The sequence below is a fragment of the Galeopterus variegatus genome, unplaced genomic scaffold, assembly GCF_000696425.1.
Source record: "Galeopterus variegatus unplaced genomic scaffold, G_variegatus-3.0.2 Scaffold1314, whole genome shotgun sequence".
Classification (NCBI taxonomy): domain Eukaryota; kingdom Metazoa; phylum Chordata; class Mammalia; order Dermoptera; family Cynocephalidae; genus Galeopterus; species Galeopterus variegatus.
The window spans coordinates 157,168-170,884 of record NW_007727425.1 but is presented as its reverse complement, the minus strand read 5'-3'; the positions used below and the strand labels follow the sequence as shown (position 1 = coordinate 170,884).

Sequence of the window (13,717 nt, the reverse complement as noted above, 5' to 3'; positions counted from 1 at the left end):
CGGCTGCGGCTGGAGCGGGCGCCCGAGACAAAGGCGACGGTGAGTGCAGCGCCGGCCCCGGTTACGCGCCGGTCCCCACGCCTCGTCCACTCGACCCTTTGGGCGGGGGCCCGAAGCCCTGAACCCCCACACCGGAGGGCTCCGGGAGAGCGCGGCCCGGCCCTGCCCGCTGCGGGCTGTGGGCTGAGCCTGCGGCTCCATTTTCAGGTCTGGGTGAGGTCCTCATGCCCGAGGACCCTGCCTTTGGTTTTTCTTCCATTCCCTCTGAGGAACGGTTACACGGTCAGTTCAAAATTCACGGGAGGCGGGCGGCCGAGGCCAGCCGCCCGCCTGATGTAAAATGGAAATGCAGACCCCCTCCCCCCAACTTTGCAGGTCTGGAAGTCGGGAGGGTGGCGCGGGGGGCGGGCGGAGAGAGCCAGAGTCCTCTAGGTATGGGTTTGGGGGGGGCGGGCATCCCCGGCTGGCGAGCCCCGACTCTCGCCTGAGGCGCCCGACGCGTTTTGCCCACGGGTCCTGCCATGGTTCTCCCTGGGCCCCGGGGATGAAAGCCCTGGCCACCTACTTGGAGGAGCTTGTGCTACTCTTACAGGTTGTTTTACCCAGCGCTTGCTGGTTTAGTTACGATGTTTGCTAACGGGTGTGGTAGGTAGCGGCTCGCTGATGGCGTGTTAATAGCTGAAAAGGAGCACCGATCGGCTGTCATAATATGTACAAGAAACAGCATTGGAATTCCTCTTTAGCTTGAAATTATTTTACATGACAAGCTTTTGTAGAGGACTTTGGTGGTGATGTGCAGTTTACAAATTTTAAACGTTTTGTTAAAGAGCCTGGCGTATAGTAGATACTCAATAAAATATTTGTTTAATGAATGAATCTTGAAATAGACAAGGCTGATCTCCCATCTAGTACAATTTAGGCACATTCCCTCTTGACTCAGATTAAGGAGAAAACGTTGGCAAACAATATGAAATATTGTTTATATGTTTGGTTTTGGGTTTTGCTCAACATGTACAACTGTTGGTGAATAATCAGTTATCAATACTACGAGCATAGAAAATAGGTTTGAAATGTGGAATTTTTCATTTTGAGAAAAGTTGGTATACATTTTCTGTTCCTTAAAACCAGACTTTATTTCTAATTTTCTTTCAAAGTAATGCAGAAGATAAAGAGGTGCTTAGATTGCATTTTGATACCCAGCTTTCAATTTCATCATGAATAAAGAAGTTTCTGTACTTTTGAGGGACTGTGGCATGATCTTGAGCTTCTTTTTAAGCAAGAGAGAACTCTAAATCTAGGGGGAAAACTAATGTTGCACTAATACAATTAAACTTTATAATTTACTCAACAGATATTTATTAAGCACCTATTTATTATGTGCTGAGACCTGTATTGCATGCTGAGTTTCTGGAAGTGAACAAACTCCACAATTGTCCTTTTTTAAAACTTGAGTGTAACGTTCTTTCTTTATTATCGATATCGCAAATGGCACTAAACTAAAACCCCTAGTGCCTACTTACGTTGGGAAAGATGGCAGGTGAACTGCAGGAAATGTAAGTTCATAAACAATCTATTTAAAGGTTAATAAGTAACTTTATGAGGGTAAGATTATTGGGTTACACTTTCATATTGTCAGTTTAATAAAATCTATTCACATTTTAAAATTAAGGAAGAAAGAGGTTTAACAAATTAGTATTTTCATTCTCTTTCTCTCCCATTTAGATGATTTTGGTACAGTGTATTTATTGAAGAGTTATGTACTTCTGGTTCTGTTTTCTCTAAATAATTTTTGCAATGACAACATTTTCTATTTTTTAAAATCCCCAAAGGTAAACAGTGGATTCCTGTTCTATAAGAAATGTTTTTAAATAAAGCTCCTTTTCAGTAATTTTATTTTAACCTATTGTTCACATTTATAAACAAATACAGTATTGACTGGAGAGTGCTGAAAAGGTAAGGATTATTAGTAATAATTGTGGTTCCATATTTGGATATTCCCTCCAGTATGACACCTGTGATAAAAAGCTTATTTAAAAAAAGGATGAAATTTATAGTATGGGATTTATCCCGAATATAAGATTGCATTGCTTATTTTTGTCTCTTTTTTTTTTTTAAAGGATGACCGGTAAGGGGATCTTAACCCTTGACCTGGTGTTGTCAGCACCATGCTCACCCATTGAGCCAACCAGCCATCCCCATATGGGATCTGAATCCATGGCCCTGGGGCTATCAGCACCACACTCTCCCGATATGTTTTTTAAAAGTTTTTATTTCTTATATTTGGACTCTTCAGAAGTCCAAATTAATGTGCTTCAAAATCAGGCTTGGGCCGGCCCGGTGGCGCACTGCTACAGTGTGCTGCTTGAGAGCGTGGCGGCGCTCCCGCCGAGGGTTCGGATCCCATGTGGTGACTGGTTCCCGCTCACTGGCTGAGCGCCGCGCGGGCGCAACACTGAGGGTTGCGATCCCGTTGCCGGTCCTCAGTACGGGCGCGACACCGAGGGTTGCGATCCCGTTACCGGCCAGTAAAAAAGACAAAAAGGAAAAAAAAAAAACAGGCTTGATTATTACAAAATAATGTAGATTGCTAATTTTTTTACAGTTAGCTTTTGAATTTAAATGGACCTTTTTGACTTATCGATGCTTATAATTAAGTTGTTGAAGGTAATGTGTACATTCAAATAGAACTTACAGATTTTAGACTTACTGTGTGTTAGCATTTTATGGATGTTGTTCCTAGGAATAATAAAGAAAGTAATCATTCAATTTTTAGTGGTAGAGAGTTCTAATAGTTTTTCTTAACATGTATATTTCTTGTAGGAAGACTTACTTGACAGTGTGCTACTGACAGTTTGGTTTGATGAGAGACTTAATAGTAAATGATAATAGTGATGATAAAGAACAATGTGAGCAAGCCATGTGATATGTTAAATAAGAGCTTGGCATATTTTTTTCTTTTTTTGGATAAACACTTCATCAGAATTCTTGACAATCAACAGCTTTGAGACATGTTGAAATAGTTTTTGCAAGAAATGAGAACTCATCGTGACTATTTTTTGTACCTTTAAATTACTATAAGTGTTTTCAGAGTATTATTCTTGCCTTGGAGTAATGTTCATAAAGTTTCAAGGTTAAATAAGTTCCACAATTATCCTATTTTATAAATGTTGGAATGTTTGAAATGTTGGTGCTTTCTTCGTGTGGTTATGTGTGTCTGTTGGAGAGAGGGGTAGTTCATTTTCTGTTTTTGTGAGACCCTTTAGAATGATTTAGCAAGTGTTTCTATTCTCAGATGTAATTTATAAAGTGATTAAGAATGATGCTGATATGGCATATTGCAGCTGCGCCCACATTAGCCTGTCTAGATTGTGAGAGTTTATCAATTAGCATTTGTATAAAACATTTCTAAAGTGCTTTATAACTAATTTCTCACATTTATTCTCTAGGATAAGTCGCTATTCTATTTTTAAAGTCTCAGATGTCTTTTTAAATTGTGAAGATGTTTAGGTTTCTTACCAGCTTTAAGATGTGTCTGGGATATTTTATTAAGGTTTTGTAAGATTTTTCTTGTAATTGAAGGTGCATATTGGTTTTGATCTGTTGTGGTGTTCTTAATCTCAGTTTTGATCAGAAAAATATTTTTTATTGAATGTTAAATGTTAGTAATGTTTTAGTCCATCTCAGAGGGAGACATTATATGTTCCCTGTGCATTCTTGAGAAGAACTGAATGAAACCTACTTATCCTTAATATGTACTTACTTGCTAGTTAGTAGGTAGTGAGGGCATTTAAAAAATTCTTTTTTCAGACTACAAAAAAACTTGGCATTTAGCGTATTAATTATTAACTTTATGCATTCTCCTTCCTCAGTTCAAAGCGTAAGTATACTTGAATCTTTCTATAATACTAACAAATAAAGAACAGAGCAGAAATAGTTGAAACTGCTCTGAGGCCCCATTCAAAGGGAGTTTTTGAACTGAAATGCCAGAAAGACTTGGTAATTAGTTGTCTTTATCCCGACGCTATAAAATACCTGTAAATGTAGTCTGATGAAAATGGGTTATAGTAAAACAAACTCCCTCTTTTTCCAGGAAAGCATTAGATAAGTCCACATTAAATCTAGGTGCCTTTGAGAATGACTAAATGATGAGCCCTGATAATTTCCATTTTGTTGCTTACCCACTTAGAAATTCATGCTAAGATTTCTTATGAAATCCTAATGATCAGAATTTTTAAACGTCTTGTACTAAAAATAATTTTTGTTTCATCTGACTTAATCTACTTTCACTTTTTGCTCAATAAAGCAAAGATGAATTTTACTACATCTAGCATTGTTTATATTTTACACCTTATATATAGGGAGAATTCATGGTTTTCTGGAACTGGTATACTCAATGGGTGGGACTTGATAAGGTTTAAGCAGAAAACAACTTTCTCTCACTGTGTCGTCAAAACTTCTCTAAAGATTAAGTCTTTTTCTGCCTCTTGATGAGCTCTTAGGAAGATCAGATAGCTTTTCCAATAACTTTTAGGTAATAAGTCTTCTAGTCACTTGTCAGTAATAGGCTGATTTTAGTCATTAGATGGTATATAGTTCAGTATAATAGTCATTGTTCAAGCTCTTTCATTTCTCCAGCTCAGAACTACTTCAGACCTACAAGCCTACTTTGGAGGAAGAGTCCTAGTTGCTTCTCTTTTTACTTTGCCAGCTCCTCTTCAATATGGTGTCCTCACCTGTTTAGGGTCCAGCTTAGTGGGGAAAAGGGACTAGTGGAAAAGGTATAGTTTTCATGTGGCTCATCTGTTTGTGATCTGGCATTTTTGCCTTTAGAGTTTTGCAGATTGTTCAAAGCTGACTCTTTCTCTGGGAGTGCTGGAAATGGTTTTCTTGGGATTTCTATGTATGGGGACCTCCATCTGTGATTCTTATGATACAGTTCTTCTCCAGCTCCGGTTTAGCCTTCCAGTTTCCCTCATCTGCAGGCTCACTTTGCCCAGGGGGAGGTTTTGCTATAGTCTTTAAGGTAGCTCTATAACATTTTAATTAAAACAGCTCATCCTTTATTAAGGTTATTTTATATGACACAGTTTCAAGCTTTCCACTGGAGCCTCAATATCCTGTCTTTGCAACTCCTGTCAAGTACCCCCACTTCAACAGTACTTTCATCTGTCTGGGACCCACAATCCATTGCTACTACCACCGTTTTTTACTGCCCCAAGCCTCCCTTCCTCCATGTCTTCACCTGAATATTGACCTGTTCTGAATTCATGATCCACTGTTGTAATTTCTCCGTTTCATACACCGTCAGCTCCCTTGCAGTGCTCTTCCCTTCATTGTACTTACTTGGCCAACCCCCATCCCCATAGCCTTTATATCCAGTTCTCCATCTAGTTCAGCCTGCACCTGGGCATTTGAGCATGCTTTGAAGAAAACACACCCATGCTGACCTGGATCTCACTTTAAATTTGTCGCCACTGACCTCAGGAGGACCCTTGTGCTGCCCCCAGTCCTGTGATCCTAATACATTTCCCTGGTTAAATCACTTTCCCATTCCCCTAAATGACTGTTTTATACATCTCCCCTCAGTCCTCTAGCATCTCTTTTCTCCTCTTAGTCTTCAGCTGATGATCTTGTTTCCTGTATATTAAAAATGGAAGCAATCAGAAGAAAAGTTTTACATGTCCCCTTGCATCTTTACCTTTACTTTCTGCATTTCCTACTGTTCAGTCACCATCGCCTCCACTCTTGCCCTTGGTTCTATCCTCTTTCTCCTGTCAAGGACATTGCATTGCTTTAGTATTCATCCCAATCTCCTACATGCCAATGAGCTGCATCATTTTCCAATTTCTACTGGATTAATTCTATCAGCATACATATATGCTGAAATAGCTTTCTTTTTTCTTTTCTTTTTTTTAAATAAGCTCTGGCAAGTTTTATTAAAGAAAAATTTTGCATGGTTTACTTTTCACCAGTTTGTTCTGGCATGCTTCTAATGATACCAAAATCACCTGGATCAATGATAGCCAGTGTACATACTCTGTAGTATTTTGCACATGCTGCACCCAATTCAATATTATTGCCACTGTAGTGATGGACACCAGTTTAGCTAACATGGCATAGTACTCTATTTCAGATTTCCTCAAAGCTGGGCAGTTGTTGGTAAGGATGACCAATTTCACTTTGCCTTCTTGGATCATCTTTAGAGTCTGCTTATACCCCAGCACATACTTTCCGCTTTTCATGACTAGCTGGAACCTACAATTGATCAACTCCAGCAACTTTTTCTCTTCTTTGTGGCCACCATCTTCCTGCCTTAGGTGGGGGATGTCCCCTAACCAAGAATGGCTGCCAACAAAGAGCAGCTGCCAAGATGGCTGGGGAGTGAGAAAGTCTCTTTCATTTTTTAAAAAAACTTTTCTCAATATCAAATGTTTCTTTAGTTACTGCTCTCCAAAAATGTTGATATTTGTGGTTACCAGTACTCCTTGTCTCTTTTGGATCCTCTACAGTCAGGTTTTTTCCTCTTCCATTCTACCATAGCTACTCTTACTGAGGTTACTAGTGACCTCCTTGGTGGTACACTTCCTAGTCAGTTCTCTATCCTGATCTCACTGGATATAGCAGCTATAGCAACATTTGACATGGTTGCTAATGTTCTCTTCTTTGAAACCTTTCTTTCCTTTGCTTCTGGGATGTTACTGCTTATTTTTAGTTTCTTTTGCTGGTTCCTTTTGGTTCCCTAACTTCTAAAAAATGAGGCAGTATTCCAGAGCTCTCTATGTTTAGACCTCTTCTATATTTATATTTAGTCCCTTGTGATTTCATCCTGTCTAGCTAGAATTATCATATATTTCAAAGTAAAAGTTTTATCTTTAGTCTGGATCTCTTTTCTAAACCCCAGACTTGAATATCCATCTGCCTACTCAACTTTTTCAGTTAAATGTCTAATAGGCATCCCTTGTTTAATATGTCACCACTGAACTCCTCATCCTCCGTCTTCTCCCCTGCCACTCAATAACTGTTCTCATTCCATTGTTCTTCATCTTACTAAATATCAACTCCATGTTGTAATTTTTTATGTGCAAATGTAAATTATTCTCCATAAACCAGCCTAAATATTTCCCTACTTTTGTATAATAACGTAATAATTTATGTTTTTATTGATTTGTCCTGGGGAACTTTTATGTGGCCATAATGTGGACTTGATTTTCATGGCCATAGGGATGTGGGTGTATGTGTGTGTGTTTATTTCTGTACAGATTTTGTAATATGCAGATATAACTTAAACTCATGTATGTTTGATATTTTACTTTAGCTCCTAAGCAGTAATAACCATAAAAATCAGATTTGGTCCATAAAAATCAGATTTGGTATTATATTTTTCTTCCACATTATAATAAACATATAGTCATTATAATTTAAAAAGTCAGATAAAATCATTTTGAAAACACTAGAAGTGTTTGTCTGCAGTTTTGAAATAATCTGTTTTATAGACGAATTAGGTCATCTTCATTAGAATTTGACATTGACCTACCTGAATTCATATGTTAGCATTTCACGTATGAAATAACTATCTTGGGTTAATAAGATCCTTATTTTTGAACTGGTGTGTAGTCTTACCACTAAGTTTATTTTAGCTATTTTTATAGTTTGAGGTCTACTGTACTATAATGCTTCAACTTCATAATGTTCAGTATAGATTGTGAAGTAATCAAAATGGTCATATTGAGAAAAGTGAATACAATAAATATAGGTATGACCTAAGTCTCATGAGGGGTCATTAAAATAATGCATGAAAGTATGCATTCATACTTTCTGTTCACCGCATTTATGAAACTGCTATGTGAAATTGCTTCCCAATCCACTTAGAATAAAATAAGAGTACAAACTGTACTCACTCAGAAAATACAAACCCATTCATACATTGTGTATAATTTGGTCCTGACAACCTTTCAGACAATCTCACTTTGCTTACCGTGCTCTAGCCACCTTAGTCTGTTCAATTTCTAAGACATGCCATGCTTATTCTTGCCTTAGGGCTTTTATACTAGTTGTTTCCTCTGTCTGAAATGGCCTTTCCCAGATCTTTGCAAGCTTGGCCCCTTATCTTTCAGATCTCAGCTTAAATATCACCTGCTTACTTCCTTACCACTCAGTTTAAAACACACACATCCCCTGACCACCATCATGGTTTTGTTTTACTCCATGGCATTTGTCATTTGTCAGTCCTTGGAATTTTTATTTATTTTTTATTTATGGGAACAGGACCTCCTTTGTCTCATTCTTTGTTGTCCACAATGCCCAAAACAATACCTGACACCAAGTAGGTGATCAATAAAAAAGTGCTGATTGAATGAAACAAGGTACCAATCCCTTATGATTTTAGCCTACTAATATTTTAAAGTGTCAAAAATGTATTTCTTCTAACCTAAAGAGAAGTACAAAAACTGGACTATTCAGACAAAAGCCTATTTTAGGAAAGGATGAGAAAACTTGGGAACTGATGATCCTTAGATCAGAGTTTTAGGTGGAATCGGGGATGTGCTAGAGCTGTTGAGCTGATTATGCCCATCTCTTCAACTCCGTGTTCAGTGCCATCATGTTGGCAGCTTGAAACTGGCCATGGTAGGATATTTACAGCATGGGAATCAGCAAAAGCTACATATCAGGGTCTGTTTTCCAGAGAAGTGGTTGTTAAGTATTTATCAGCAGATCATTGGGTGGGAACATACGAAATTGTTTTTATAGATTAAAAAAAATGCTTGAATACTGGTTTAACTTAGTAGGGTTACTTATTTTGGTTGAAAGATAATTTCTTCATGGAGGTCAGTGAAATTAACTCAGTGCTTTACCTTGTTTCCTTTTCAAAGTTATGTTTCCATCACATCTGATGATTACTCTAGATTCATTTAATGTACAAACATTAGCTGTGTATATGTTTGTATATGAATTGCTTAACTGTACATCTAATTGTTTAACTAGTTCATTCCAAAGCAGGCACAAAAGATCTTTAGATGCCTCAGTATTCTTGGTTTTGCTAATGAGTGCTAAATAAGCCTATTGAAAAGTATTTCTTTTCTGGTCAAGAAAGCAGATCTGATTGAGTTTGTTATACATCATTATCTACTTTTTTTTTTTCTTTTCAGAATGATTTACATAAATATGCCTGAGTTCAGCTTTTTGTTTTTTTTCTGGCTTATTCTTCTTTTGCTCATTATCACCCTGTAGGTGCTTACTGACTTTCTCTGATCATATACTTTCTGCTATTCTGTGATTTCTTCTATGAATCATTGTCTCTAAATCAGTGAAGTGATATTGTCTTGTTTCTTAAGTTTTAGTAGTTTTTCCTCTTGTCTTTCCTGTGGTCACCTGGACATTCCAAACCATTTCCCACCCTATAAAGAGGCATGAAATTATAGGCACTGTTTTTCCGAGGAAATTTGTCATTAAAAAATTGAGCTTTGCTGGCTCAGGAGATTTTACTGCCATTTCTTGAGCAACATTTGCTTTATGTTAATTCTGAAAGAGTGGATTTGAACTGGTGCTCTTGAATTAAAATATGACTCCTACGTTTCTTAGTCTTTAACTCAAATTATTCTTTCTTATGTCTAAACACTAAAAACAATACCGAGTTTAATGTAGAGCATCAGAAAATACATAAAAGGTAAAGAAGCTTTAATCTTACCACCCTAAGATAACCACTGGTAATAGTTTGATGAATGTCCTTTTAGATAAATCAGTGAATATATGAGGGTACTTAAGAAAGTTCATGAAAAGAACTTATTACCTTTAAATTCTATTTTTCCACTAATTTTATGTTTTTTTTTCACAAAAGTAAGCTCTTATTACACATACTATTTTATAACATCGCACTTTAGCAAATATTATGATCCTAAAAGCGTTACTTTTTATTACTTCAGTTTGAAAGAGGCTTATTGGAAAGTGAAAATTTTGTTTGACAAAGTTGTGATTAAAAACAGTGGTGTTTATAGAGAGTAGAATGTGGTAAGTCACCTCCAGACAAGAATTACTTCAGCAGTTTTTTTTTTAAGAGCCCTCTTACCATTGCACAATAGCCTGATTGTTCTATGCCAGCTAACAAAAGCTGAACATGATTCTATATACAATAGAATTATTTTAATAATATCCCTAGAGTAAAATATGGGCCTGTAGGTGAGTTTATATTTTTTGGTCTAACCCAAGTCTTACTGGTACCTTAATACTAAAATAATTTTAGGAGAAAAATGTATTTTATTGAAGGCCTTCATCTATCTGTATTATTTCATTTGTATCAGATATTGGCTGCCCTTTTTATAGGTCAGAATGAGGAGTGAGGGAATTCTTGGAAAAGAAAATTTTAACATGTAAGAATTCTTACATTATTTGCTTTGATTTTGTTTCATGAATGTGAAAATCCTTGTGGAAGTATCACTGGTATATATTGGTTGGTGTATTGCATCCTTTAGAAATCCCCAGTCCCAATCCTGTTTGGGTCTTAAAGTAGCAATTTCAAAGCTAAGCAAGGATCCTTTTAGGGCTGTATGCTTTAAATGATTTTTCCTTTACCAAAGTGATATTCATTAAGTGGGGTAGAATTGACTCTGATAGTCTTGCCCTGTTTTTGCTGTTCTTAACCTTGTTCTTTTCTGTGTTGTATTACTGCTTACTCACAAGCTTCTGCAGTTCTTTTCTTCAGTTCCCATTTCTCTTACACCACGGTGCTACTTCCTGGATGGTGCATATTTTGCTAAAAACATTTTTCATGTGGTTAAGAATAAAAAGCAAAGTAGTTGAAGTGGGCTTTTGTACTGAGAAATGATGCGTTTGTTGTCTAATGTGGAGACCAGCAGTTAGTCCCTCAAAAATTGTTTTTCATCCACATTACGTGTGTGAATGGATAAGCAAGTGCCTGCTTTGTTGGAAGTTAAAGTGAATCTTGAGACAACTTCAAGATAAGTGTATAGAATTATTCCATACGTTTTGCTTTTTAAAAAATAGAGGTTTTTTTGAAATTTCATTTCACAGTGAAATTTTAGCCTTCACTTTTTACATTTATTTTGTGAGTAATGACCTCATTTTTGTAAACTCTAAAGAAGCTTAGAAATTAGTCACACAGTAAGTAGCAGAACTAGTATTTAGTGTCTTGCCTGATTTTCAGAGTCAGTGAGCTTGGGAAGCACCATGAAGTGGCAGAAAGTATATGGACTTTGGAATTAGACACACCTCAGTTTGATCCTTAATTTTGCTGCATATTTGCTGCATGGCAAGTTCTTACACTCTGATTTTCATTTTCCTTTTCAGTTAAGAGAGGGTAATAGGTTTGTTAGGATTAAATGAGGTAACACACATAAAGCACTTGGTTTGTAGAAGATATTGATAAATGTTTTGTTTTCTTTCTGCTACACCATATTGTTTTAAAATACCTTGTGAGCTACTTGGACATTTTACTTGAAAGTGAATTGCAATCAGGAAACTGGAAATATATGTAACCCAAGTAGACTCATATTGTAGTGACCTTTTAATCTACCCGTCTGGGGAGGAGAGTGGTTCTTGCTACTGTTTTTTAAAAATTATTTAATTTCAAGAAAAGTTTTAACATTAAAAACTGAAATAGAACTGAGCTGGGATTAGTTAATTATTGCTGACCAAAGTGTCAAGAAAATAGCTATTTTTATATTTCCTGAGAAATTAAAGCATTTGTGTGTAGAATAACAGTGTAATGTATAAAGAAGTCTGTTTTTAAGAACTGGCCCTCTACAGAAGAAAAATATGACTAAAAAGTGTTCAACTTTAATAATCAATAAGTTTCTCCTATCAGATTTAAGAAATGGTGCTAGTTCAGGCTTCAGTACAGTGACACAGGGACTAAATACTTTCTGGATGAAGTATAAATCTGTGGAACCTCTTTCAAAAGTACTTTGGCATTTGTCGAAGGCTAAAGCCTAGTATTTCCTCTTTTGAGAGTATATCTTAAATAATACTTTTTTCCTTTTAGGGAGGAAGAGTTTTTTTTGTTTTTTTTAATAACAGCCTTATTGAGATAATTCACATAACATTAAATTCGCATTTTTAAAGTATATAAGTCTAGGGCTGGCCAGTTAGCTCAGTTGGTTAGAGCATGGTGTTATAACAACAAGGTCAAGAGTTCAGATCCCCTTACCAGCCAGCTGCAAAAAAAAAAAAAAAGTACATGTGTCAGTGTTGTGCCTCCAGTGCCACTATCTAATTTTAGATTATTTTCATCAACCCCAAAAGAAATTAGTAGTCACTTATTCTTTCTTCTCCCAGCCCCTGGCAACCACTAACATATTTTCTGTTTTTATGGATTTGCCTCTTTGGACATTTAACGTAAATGGAATCATGGTATGTGGCCTTTTGTGACTAACTCTTTTCATTTAGCATATTTCAAGGTTCATCCATGTAGCCTGTATCATTACATCATTCTCTTTTATGGATGAATATTATTCCATTTCATGGATATACATTTTATTTGTCCATTCATCAGTTAGTGTTCATTTGGGTTGTTTGTACATTTCAGCTATTATGAATAATGCTGCTGTGAATACGAACATTCATGTACAAGTTTTTATGTGCATGTATGTTTTAACTTATGTGGAACATATATACCTAGCAGTGGAATTGCTGAATTGTATGGTAACTGTATGTTTAACATTTTCAGAAACTGCCAGATGGTTTTCCAAAGTGGCTGTGCCATTTTTTACAGTTCTACTAGCAGTATAGGAAATATGTGGCCTTTTGTAACTGGCTTCTTTCACTTAGCATTAATGTGTTCAAAGTTTATCCATGTTATAGTATGTATCAGTACTTCGTTCCTTTTTATGGCTGAATAATATTCCATTCTATCAGTGGACCACGTTTTGTTTATCCTTAAAAAACTTTATATCTGAAGATGTTCAGTGAAGCATTATTTACAATAAAAAAAAATTGAAAATTACCTTAATTTTTAGCAAAGAGGAATGGTTAAATTAGGTACATCTGTGTGCACCTTCCATTAGTAAGTTATTATGAAGAATTTCAAAGGAAAATGATTGTCAGGGTATAAAATAGTATACAAGATTGTACATGAGCAACCGTTGTTCAATATGCATAGTTTTGAGGGATATAATAAGTGTACTTTTTGCTTTTGCAATCGGAGTAAAAGAAACATTTTAAAAACCACAGCTATAGCTTTGTATGTTACTGATATAAGTTTATTCAACTTAGAAAAGCAGGGCCGGCCCGGTGGCGCACTCGGTAGAGTGCGGTGGCGCTCCTGCCGCGCGACACCGATGGTTGCGATCCCGTTGCTGGTCGCGGTACGGGCGCGACACTGAGGGTTGCGATCCCGTTACCGGTCGTGAAAAAAAAAGACAAAAAGGAAAAAAAAAGAAAAAGAAAAGCAAGGTCATTCAGTGTTAGAATTGTTACTATTTTATGTTTATTCATAATTAGCATAAGTTATAAATAAAACAATTTCAGACTACATTTAAGAGAACTTTTAATTCTTCATATTGACCTCAAAAATTCAATTCACGATAGTATTATAGAATAGTGCTAATTCTTGTGTAGTTGACTTCTAAAATGGGGAGTGAGAGATAGACATAGGCAATTCATAATACTGTATCCTTCAGAGTTCATAGCAAGAAAGAAACACCGCTGTAGAATTTTCAAGCAGAAAGATATTTTATACAGGGAATTCGGTACTTATAAAATCATT

General features: G+C 36.5%; 1 protein-coding gene across 2 annotated transcripts in view; it reads left to right on the top strand.

The window, feature by feature from the left end:
* CDC42SE2 (CDC42 small effector 2) overlaps positions 1–13,717 on the top strand; it is a 104,430-nt gene continuing 90,713 nt past the window's right edge. For both annotated transcript variants that reach the window (XM_008576244.1, XM_008576243.1), the window contains exon 1: positions 1–39. The gene's annotated coding sequence lies outside the window, so the exon portion shown is untranslated. The remainder of the gene's footprint in view (positions 40–13,717) is intronic.